Source organism: Bombina bombina, chromosome 2, assembly GCF_027579735.1.
Source record: "Bombina bombina isolate aBomBom1 chromosome 2, aBomBom1.pri, whole genome shotgun sequence".
NCBI classification, from domain to species: Eukaryota; Metazoa; Chordata; class Amphibia; order Anura; family Bombinatoridae; genus Bombina; species Bombina bombina.
This window is the reverse complement of record NC_069500.1, coordinates 350623610-350635292: the sequence shown is the minus strand read 5'-3', so window position 1 is coordinate 350635292 and position 11683 is coordinate 350623610.

Genomic DNA, 11683 nt, shown 5'->3' with positions numbered 1-11683 from the left:
GGAACTGCCGGCGGGGTTTATGTAACACCCCGATGTGCGAGGTGAAATTACGGGCAGGGAACCTGCGCCATATATTTGAAAACCTGCGCCGTATATTTGATTGCACCACTGATGACAAACTCCTCCAGGAGGCTGAGAGGAACTGCAGGGCACTGTATGTGATGCCATTGAGGCTTGGGACGTTTGAGGAGAAAACCGTGGCATTGCCTGAATAGCACCATCCTGAGAGATATTAGGCTCAGAAAAAATAAATGTAGCTTTACATTTCAATGTCTTTTCTAAACATGAGGAACAAAATTGCATAGGTAAAACAATTTGGGCCTCTAGACACAAACATTTATCCATAAGAACAGACTCCTGCTCCATATCCATAGTAGAAAATATTTCCAAAAATTAGAGGAAAGACAATTCCCGAATTTGAACTCCAGAATAAAATCCTTAAATAAGGACCTCTACACCTCAGACAGTCTGAGGTGCCCTACCTGGCCCTCCGGTCTAAAGACGATATTGCATCAAAGTAAAATCCTGCAGATCGCAGCAAAGGGTTCCAGACGAACACTAAAGAGGCTGACACAAATACCACCGCTCCGCTCATAGACTGAACGGAAGCGCAGTGAGTCACGTGATCGGCCGAAAAGAAACTGCGCAACAAAAACGAAAGTGTATTGCTTTATACAGCCAAGAAAGACCAGAATGTAAAAATGCTAACTAGTCTAGTAAGACCATATAGTTGTTCTTCGATCATGCTCTCACTGTAAGTCCCACATCAGAGGCTTAAAAACATAATGAGCCACAGAATAAAAAACAAAATGTATGCTTACCTGATAAATTTCTTTTTGCGATGTACCGAGTCCACGGTTTCATCCTTACATGTGGGATATTATCCTTCCCAACAGGAAGTGGCAAAGAGAGCACCCACAGCAGAGCTGTCTATATAGCTCCCCCCTTAACTCCACCCCCCAGTCATTCGACCGAAGGCCAAGGAAGAAAAAGGAGAAACTATAAGGTGCAGAGGTGACTGAAGTCTCGGTACATCGCAAAATAAAGAAATTTATCAGGTAAGCATAAATTTTGTTTTCTTTTGCAAGATGTACCGAGTCCACAGTTTAATCCTTACTTGTGGGATACCAATACCAAAGCTTTAGGACACTGATGAAGGGAGGGACAAGACAGGAACCTAAACGGAAGGCACCACTGCTTGCAGAACCTTTCTCCCAAAAATAGCCTCCGAAGAAGCAAAAGTATCAAATTTGGAAAATTTGGAAAAGGTATGAAGCGAAGACCAAGTCGCAGCCTTACAAATCTGTTCAACAGAAGCATCATTTTTAAAAGCCCATGTGGAAGCCACCGCTCTAGTAGAGTGAGCTGTAATTCTTTCAGGAGGCTGCTGTCCAGCAGTCTCATAAGCCAAATGGATGATGCTTTTCAGCTAAAAGGAAAAAGAGGTAGCCGTAGCCTTTTGACCTCTACGCTTTCCAGAATAGACAACAAACAAAGAAGATGTTTGACGAAAATCTTTGGTTGCCTGCAAATAAAACTTCAAAGCACGAACCGCGTCCAAGTTGTGCAACAGACGTTCCTTCTTAGAAGAAGGATTAGGACACAGAGAAGGAACAACAATTTCCTGATTGATATTCCTGTTAGTAACAACCTTAGGGAGGAACCCAGGTTTGGTACGCAAAACCACCTTATCAGCATTGAAAACAAGATAAGGCAAATCACATTGTAATGCAGATAGTTCAGAAACTCTTCGAGCAGAAGAGATAGCAACTAGAAATACAACTTTCCAAGATAGAAGCTTAATATCTATGGAATGCATGGGTTCAAATGGAACCCCCTGAAGAACTTTAAGAACTAAATTTAGACTCCATGGCGGAGCAAAAGGTTTAAACACAGGCTTGATTCTAACTAAAGCCTGACAAAAAGCCTGAACGTCTGCAACATCTGCAAGACACTTGTGCAATAGAACAAAGCAAGCAGATATCTGTCCTTTTAAGGAGCTAGCTGACAATCCTTTCTCCAATCCCTCTTAGGAGAAAGGACAAAATCCTAGGAATCCTGATCTTACTCCATGAGTAGCCTTTGGATTCGCACCAAAAAAGATATTTACGCCATATCTTATGATAGATTTTCCTGGTGAAAGGCTTTCGAGCCTGAATCAAGGTATCTATGACCGACTCAGAGAAACCCCGCTTTGATAAAATCAAGCGTTCAATCTCCAAGTAGTCAGTTGCAGAGAAAAAAGATTTGGATGCTTGAACGGACCTTGAATCAGAAGGTCCTGTCTCAGTGGCAGAGATGACATGTCCACCAGGTCTGCATACCAAGTCCTGCGTGGCCACGCAGGTGCTATCAAAATCACTGAAGCTCTCTCCTGTCTGATTCTGGCAATCAGACGCGGAAGGAGATGGAATGGTGGAAACACATAAGCCAGGTTGAACGACCAGGGCACTGCTAGAGCATCTATCAGAGGATCCCTTGACCTGGACCCGTAACAAGGAAGTTTGGCGTTCTGATGAGACGCCATCAGATTCAATTCTGGTGTGCCCCATATTTGAACCAGTTGAGCAAACACCTCCAGATGGAGTTCCCACTCCCCCGGGTGAAAAGTCTGACGACTTCGAAAATCTGCCTCCCAGTTCTCTACCTCTGGGATATAGATTGCTGATAGATGGCAAGAGTGAGTCTCTGCCCATCGGATTACCCTGGAAACTTCTATCATCGCTAAGGAACTCCTTGTTCCCCCCTGATGATTGATATAAGCTACAGTCGTGATGTTGACTGACTGAAATCTGATGAATCTGGCCGAAACCAGCTGAGGCTACGCCTGAAGAGCATTGAATATCGTTCTTAATTCCAGAATATCTATCGGTAAGAGGGCCTCCTCCCGAGTCCACAAAGCCTGTGCTTTCAGGGAATTCCAGACTGCACCCCAGCCTAGAAGGCTGGCGTCCGTCATCACTATAAGCCACGCTGGCCTGCGGAAACACATTACCTGGGACAGATGATCCTGTGACAACCACCAAAGAAGAGAATCTCTGGTCTCCTTATCCAGACTTATCTGAGGAGATAAATCTACATAATCCCCATTCCACTATCTGAGCATGCATAGTTGCAGTGGTCTGAGATGCAAGCGAGCAAACGGGACTACGTCCATTGCGGCTACCATTAATCCGATTACCTCCATACACTGAGCCACTGACGGCCAAGGAATGGAATGAAGAGCTCGGCAGGTGGCCAAAATCTTTGATTTCCTGACCTCTGTCAGAAATATTTTCATGTCCACCGAGTCTATCAGAGTCCCTAGGAATGAAACTCTTGTGAGAGGGGAAAGAGAACTCTTTTTTACGTTCAACTTCCACCCATGAGTTCTTAGAAAGGCCAACACGAAGTCCGTGTGAGACTTGGCTAGTTGGAAAGTCGACGCTTGAATTAGAATGTCATCTAGATAAGGCGCCACTGCTGTGCCCCGCGGCCTTAAAACCGCCAGAAGGGACCCTAGCACCTTTGTAAAAATTCTTGGAGCCGTGGCCAACCCGAAGGGAAGAGCCACAAACTGGTAATGCTTGTCCAGAAAGGCAAACCTGAGGAACTGGTGATGATCTTTGTGGATAGGAATGTGTAGACACGCATCCTTTAAGTCCACGGTGGTCATATATTAACCCTCCTGGATCATTGGTAAAATAGTCCAAATGGTCTCCATCTTGAAGGATGGGACTCTGAGGAATTGGTTTAGGATCTTGAGATCTAGGATTGGTCTGAAGGTTCCCTCTTTTTTGGGAACCACAAACAGATTGGAGTAGAACCCCTGCCCCTGTTCTGTTTTTGGAACAGGGCAGATCACTCCCATGGTAAGTAGATCTTCTACACAGCGTAAGAATGCCTCTCTTTTTGTCTGGTTTACAGACAATTGAGAAAGATGGAACCTCCCCATTGGAGGAGAATCTTTGAACTCTAGAAGATACTCCTGGGTTACAATGTCTACAGTCCACGAGTCCTGAACGTCTCTTGCCCAATCCTGAGCAAAGAGATAGAGTCTGCCCCCTACTAGATCCGCTCCCTGATCGGGGGTTACCCCTTCATGCTGTCTTGGTGGCAGCAGCAGGCTTCTTGGCCTGTTTACCCTTACTCTAAGTCTGGTTAGGTCTCCAGACTGGCTTGGCTTGAGCAAAGTTCCCCTCTTGCCTTGCAGCAGGGGAAGAGGAAGCGGGGCCACCCTTGAAGTTTCTATTTGACTTATCCTGAGGGAGGGCATGACCCTTCCCTCCAGTGATATCTGAAATGATCTCTTTCAGTGCAGGCCCGAATAGGGTCTTACCCTGGAAAAGGGATGGTCAAAAGCTTAGATTTTGATGACACATCAGCCGACCAGGACTTAAGCCATAATGCTCTATGCTCTAAAATGGCAAAACCTGAATTCTTTGCCGCTAACTTAGCCAGATGGAAAGCGGCGTCTGTAATGAAAGAATTAGCTAGCTTAAGAGCCCTAATTCTATCCAGAATCTCATCTAATGGGGTCTCCACCTGAAGAGCCTCTTCCAGAGCCTCAAACCAAAAGGCAGCTGCAGTGGTTACAGGAACAATGCACGCTATAGGCTGCAGAAGAAAACCCTGATGAACAAAAATTTTCTTTAGGAGACCCTCTAATTTTTTATCCATAGGATCTTTGAAAGCACAACTGTCTTCAATAGGTATAGTTGTACGCTTAACCAGAGTAGAAATAGCTCCCTCCACCTTAGGGACCATCTGCCACGAGTCGTGCATGGTGTCGGATATGGGAAACCTCTTCTTAAAAATAGGAGGGGGAGCGAACGGAATACCTGGTCTATCCCACTCCTTAGCAACAATGTCCGAAATCCTCTTATGGACCGGAAAAACATCAGTGTAAACAGGCACCTCAAAATATTTGTCCATTTTACACAATTTCTCTGGAATGACAATAGGGTCACAATCATCCAGAGTCGCTAAAACCTCCCTGAGCTAGTAATGAGACAAGCAAGCTTGGACAACACTTTATTCAGTGAAAAAACAAACAATTTAATAAATGGTACTGTGCCTTTAAGAGAAAAAAAGGCATACACAAACTGCAAAACTGCTTAAAAATCTCAAATTTCTTGAAATTTTTACAGCAGATCCCTTAAGCTTTAATAAGATTGCACCACAAGCAAATTAAACGATTAACCCCCAAATATGGAAACCGGATTGACAAAGTGTCAAAAACCGGTAAAAACCCTGTCAGCACCTTGCCACAGCTCTGCTGTGGCGCCTACCTGCCCTTAGGGATTGGTAATGTGGGGGTAAAGCTTTGATTTGGCCCAAGAGGTTCACCAGGACCCTCCGGTGTTGTAGCTTGCTGCTTGTTCAGAAAATAGGCCCCGCCCATCTCACTCGAAGTTACTGAGGCCTTCAAAAACACACACCAAACGTTTTACCAGCCATGTGGGTTCTAAAAACCCCAAAAAGCCAAGTGTACCCTCAATACAGTTGTCCCTTGAAGTATAATTAACAGCACTCCCAGAACACACAACCGTTTGCTATAAATCATTCAAACTGAGTGTCAACCATAAGGGCTTGCATTAGCCCTTATGCAAGATTAGTAATGCCCCTACAAATCTAGGATTACTGCTTACCCTTCCCCTCATGGGGATACTGTCAGCCTTTCTGAAATATCACAGTCTCTCCAGAAAAAAAATCACTGAACATACCTCATTGCTGTATAGCAAGAAACCGTTCCTCCCACTGAAGTTTTCCTGTACTCCTCAGCTTCTGTGGGAACAGCAGTGGACCTTAGTGTTAGGTGTCCCCTTCAGGGGGTAAGTGTCAGTGCAGGCCAAAGCCTGGGGCCTAGTGTACCACCTGAGGCATATGTAGATTACCTGATAAGGGCCCCTTAGAATGACTCAGACCACGCAGCATTATGATCGAAAGACAATTCTGTTTATTGCACAGTGCAAGCCTTTCTTATAGTAACATACAGGGTTAAGGGGATGACACGTTAGGACCGCGTCATCTTACACAGTTATACAGAGTTACACACAGTGTTATTCTGGAAATTCATTAGCTCATAAACAATATTCTATAGTCATAATAAACCATGCATCTGCAGAGACACCAAGGTCGCTGGACCATCTTGTTTACATTATCTTATTCTATCTTATTTCTGGGCGTCGAGCCAGGGTACATTGGCAAGGCCGAACAGCTAAGGAAACTATCATAACATGCATATAATTCTCACTACACAAGAACCCAGTATAATAAAGTCTATTCATTACAAAATGGCTGCGAGGAACAAGATGGCTGCCATCAGGTTCATATTACCCCTAACACTTAGTTACAAATGCTAAGATCATCATCCTCTAGGCAGAAATCTTCATCCATCTCCTGCCTGTGAGTAAATTTAGCCATTTAAAAATAACAAACTCTTGCTTGAAGAAAAATAAAAACTAACAGTTTATCACCTCTTTCACTTTACCCTTCCTGCTTAGAGCCAGCAAAGAGAATGACTGGGGGTGGAGTTAAGGGGGGAGCTATATAGACAGCTCTGCTGTGGGTGCTCTCTTTGCCACTTCCTGTTGGGAAGGATAATATCCCACAAGTAAGGATGAAATCGTGGACTCGTACATCTTGCAAAAGAAATTATATTTAAAGGTATATCCTCCCCACACATTTAAGGAAGATTAACCCCTAAGTCTCTTGTCACAAAAATGAGTGCCTGCACCCTGCCTAAGTATATCCTCTAAAAAGGATAAGTGTGTCCCAATTAATTATTGCAGTAATATCCTCTGAAGTGCAAGTCTCCAAGACCTAGAAGACAAAAGCACTTACCTGCAAATCCAGCTGTCCGACAGGAAGACAGCACACAAGGTGTGAAAGCACACATACTCCTTACAGAGACCTGTAGAAAAAGAAAGAACAGAGTAACTAACTCTGGCTGCCCATATCAAGGGCAGCAATATATGTTAGAAAACTAAACAAGGACCACCTCACTACTTTCTAACTGCTTAAAAGCCACCACTACTCTTACTCAAGAGATTGACGTGGACACAGTTTAACCCAAATCCTTGCTTGCATGGAAAAGTACCCCAAAAAAAGGAAAAATATCTACAGACGCCTAACTTCACCTCCTCCATTGGCAGAGGCAAAGAGAATGACTGTGGGTTATGGGTAAAGGAAGTGACACTTAACAGCTTTGCTGTGGTGCTCTTTGCCTCCTCTTGCTGGCCAGGAGTGAATATCCCACTAGTAATTGGAATGACGTTGTGGACTCTCCATGTCTTAGGAAAGAAACACTCCAAAGCACTTTCCCTGGATTTGGGGAATTGTCTAGAACTGAAGATAACAAGCTGTTCTTGACTGCAAAGTGTCTTTCTGGCAGGACAGTTATTTCTGCACACCACCCTAAGGACACTATTTTATAATTCTCTCCACTCATGTGAGATTCTCTAACATATCCTCAGTGCTACATTTACAGGATTTATAAAAGGCAAATTTTACTGTGTATCTCACTAAGGTGTTTACCCTACATTTTCTTTTTGTAGAAAAGGTCAATACAGTAAGCACTTAAATAAGCATATTAAAATTATGAAATAGTACTATTAAAATTTCTTATGAAAAATGTGCAGGAAAATGCTAATTTAAATCTATCAGTAAAATATTTCAATTATACCTGAAAAAAATTGTATTTAATGCTTACAGTTTATATTGCATAGCACTGCGGAATCTGTTGGTGCTCTACAAATAAATGATATTCAATTTGCAATGTAATTTTGAAATACAAAATTAAAAATTTCTCAAAAAAGAACAAAGTGTTCAAAATAAGACTTATGGTTGGGCTCAACTGGATTGGTCCTTGTTCTCTCACAGGTCTCACTGTATTTGCTACGTATACTACCAATCTAGTATACTAGTTGTATCCAGTATAGTCCCAAACGTCTTTAGTATATTATTTGTGTAAATTCCAACTTTATACCGAGCATACAAAAGTATAAATATGATAGTATGCCAGTGCAGTTGAATGTGATTTCCAGTATATAAATGCAGAACTGACACTAAATAGTGGTCAGTCTATACAGCAAATAAACATATGTTATGAGGTGAAGATGTCATGAAGTATTAAAATGATAGTATTGATGTGAAGCCTCGAGTCTTCTTTACTAAATTGTAACAGAACTCTCACCAAGACATGCATTATTGAACAACCATTAAAGGGCTTTAACACCTGATTTTAAAGTTTGATTTCCCCAATTTGTTTAACAAAAGGAATTCTTTAAAATGTGGGTGTACTAGTTCTTAAGTCTTCTAATGAGGAACATGAAAGGGAGGTACAAACTTCTGCTTTATGCCATAAGATTCCTTTGTTAGAGGATAGTTGTAGGGCTTCACAACATTATTTAAATAACGTCCAGTGTTATATCAATTCTTGTTTCTATCCACTTTAAATAGTGCTCTTTTTTACAGTATACTGTGCCCTTTAAACATGCTACCACTAGTATTCAATGAAAAATAACACAAAAACTTTTGAAACTAAAAGGAAGTACTTGTCTGTGTACAACTGGGCCTTAAAGGGACATGAAACCCAACATTTTTCTTTCATGATTCAGATAGAGAATACCATTTTAAACAACTTTCCAATTTACGTCTCATTTAATTTGCTTCCTTCTCTTGCTATCCTTTGCTGAAAGGTTTATCTAGACAAGGTCAGAAGCAGCTTTTTTTTTTTGCCCAATTTTTACCTATTTACTGCTGAGACGATAAGCGCAGCTCTCCCACCCGCCATAATGTCGAATTGATTGACAGTTGACTATTTGTAAAAGAAGTAATCGTTGTTTCCCCCCCCCCCCGGAGCGTTCAGTCCCTTTGCATAAACGTCACGGCCTGGGGGGAAACAAGGATTAGTTATTTTACAAATCATCATCTGTCAATCAATTAAACAAAATTGCGAACGAGAGAGCTGCGCTTATCGTCGCAGCGGTAAATAGGTAAAAATTGGGCAAAATACATACATATAAAAGATTTGATGAATTAAACCCTGGCTAATTTTTAAAAGTCTATTCAATGCCGTGGGGCACTAGTATTAAAGTGAATGTCAAGTTTGATGAATCAGTGCCCGGTTTTTAAAAACCTATTAAAAACAGGGGCACTTTCATTCATCAAACTTTACATTTCACTCGTTTTGTTAAAATACTTACCTTTTTATCTTGAAAGCCGCTCCAGCGCTTCCTCTGCCAGCCTCTTCATATGTAAAAAATGACGAATCCGGCTTCCTCCAATCATGGCGTTGCCTCAGGCAATGATTTCCATGGGTGGGGGGGGGGGAAGCCGTGATTGGAGGATGCCGTATTCGTCATTGCTAACGTATGAAGTGACAAGCGGAAGGAGAAGGAATCACTGGAGCGGGTTTCATGATTAAAAGGTAAGTATTTTAACAAAATGAGTGAAATGTAAAGTTTGATGAATGAAAGTGCCCCTGTTTTTAATAGGATTTTTAAAAACCGGGCACTGATTGATCAAACTTGACATTCACTTTAAAGGGCCAGTAAACCTAAAAAATTATGTTATATAATTCTGCACATAGTGCAGAATTATATAACATTATATTAGCAGCAGCTTTATAAAACCTAATATTCCCTGTGAATTTTTATAAAAAAATACTGTTTTCCAGACCCACTCTCTGTGCTCTTCTGAGCGGGTCTGTTTTTTACACAGAGCGCATCTGGCCAGCTGTCTAGTCACAGCCCGGTCTGACCGCGCCATTACACTCAGTGCAGCTCGCTCCTGCTCTGTCTGACAGCGAGAGCGAGCTGCACTGAGTGTAATGGCGCGGTCGGGCCAGCCTGTGACTAGACAGCTGGCCAGATGCGCTCTGTGATAAAAACAGACCCGCTCAGAAGAGCACAGAGAGCGGGTCTGGAAAACAGTATTTTTTTAATAAAAATTCACAGGGAATATTAGGTTTTATAAAGCTGCTGCTAATATAATGTTATATAATTCTGCACTATGTGCAGAATTATATAACATTATTTTTTAGGTTTACTGGCCCTTTAAGTTTACATTCACTTTAAGTAACATTTATAAATAACAGAAAAAGTTATAATGTTGCCCCTGCCTGGCTGAATGAATTTTAAAAATACAACTGCAAAAATTTAGTGCGACAGAAAAAACATTTATAAATGATTTTAAGACTATTGTAGAAGAAAAAGCTTCTCAGGCTTCTAATTTTTGCTTTAAAATGTATGTACACTAAAAATATCTTTTTTTATTATTGTTGTATAAGCTGCGGCATTAAGACATAAAAATGTTCAACTTTATAAACAGTGTTGAGAAAAATAAAATGATCAAGTGCTACCTCAGTATAGATTGGGCATATTTTTAACCCTCAGGTTATGATATATTTTTTAATAGTACACTTTAAAGTGTATAATGTTTTGTAGGAAGTGTTTGATATTTCTTCATCATTTGCCTTTTACCTTCCTGAACTCTATTATATTCCCTTTCAAATTCTGAAGCCATGCGAGACAGCTACTTATGGGCATAACACAAATATTTCCTAGGGGGCTTAAAGGGACACTGAACCGAAATGTTTTCTTTGGTGATTCAGATAGAGCATGCAATTTTAAGCAACTTTCTAATTTACACCTATTATCAATTTTTCTTCGTTCTCTTGCTTTCTTTATTTGAAAAAGAACCAGAACCATGGAAAGCACTTGTTTATTGGTGGGTGATTTTTTTTTTTTTTTAAATAATTTTTTATTTTTGAAATAGATAAATGAACATAAGAGCTTCAAAAGCATATATGTAAATAACAAAGGTACATAATACGGCACTTGTAAAACATTACAAAGTATGGAACAGTTACATATAAGGAAAGCATAACAGAAGATGCTGGGTGTCAAGGTCCATTGTCTGTTAATCTCCCAAACTTTCCCGCCACCTCTCAGGGTGGGAGTGTTAGAGGCCAAAATCCACAAGGAGACAGACATTGTTTTAGTAGTCCAGAAAGATCAGCACTTTCCTGTGTAGTATAAAGGTTATGTCATAGCTATTCACCTCAAAATCACAAAATAACCATTGGATGTTGGAAATCAAATATATTAATCAACCATACTGAGATTATATCAAGTTGTTAAACAAAGACAAAACAAAACAAAAACAAAAAAAAAAAAAAAAAAAAAAAAAAAAAAAAAAAAAAAAAGGGGGGAATGGGGTATGTGGGAGGAAGGTTGTGGGGAAGAGGGCAGGAGGGAAAGGGGTTCATTTGAGGGAAGGGAATAGGAGCCTGGAAGGACAAAGTTGGTCATGTAGTTTTAGAAAAGACCAGGGGTAGGGAGCCATGAGTCTCCCGCACTCTTGCTAGTGGGAGTCATTTCGGGCCGTACGCCCAGATCTTGACCTGGAGATCCACTGACCCATGAATGTGGGAAACATAGGATTCCATTTTCTTGATAAAATGTAAGATGTCAGTCACTTGCTCCCAGGAGGGTGAAACGCGCTGTAGCCACATACGGGCCACAGCTAATTTAACGGCTAGGAAAAGGTAGATACAAAACAATTTTTGCGGCAGGGGTAACTGCCTGGGGAAAATGTGAAAAAGACAGATACTTGGTGATATGGATACCTTAATACCCTCTGAAGAACAAAACTGGGTTGCCTCTTGCCATAACGGCTGGATATGTGGGCAAGACCA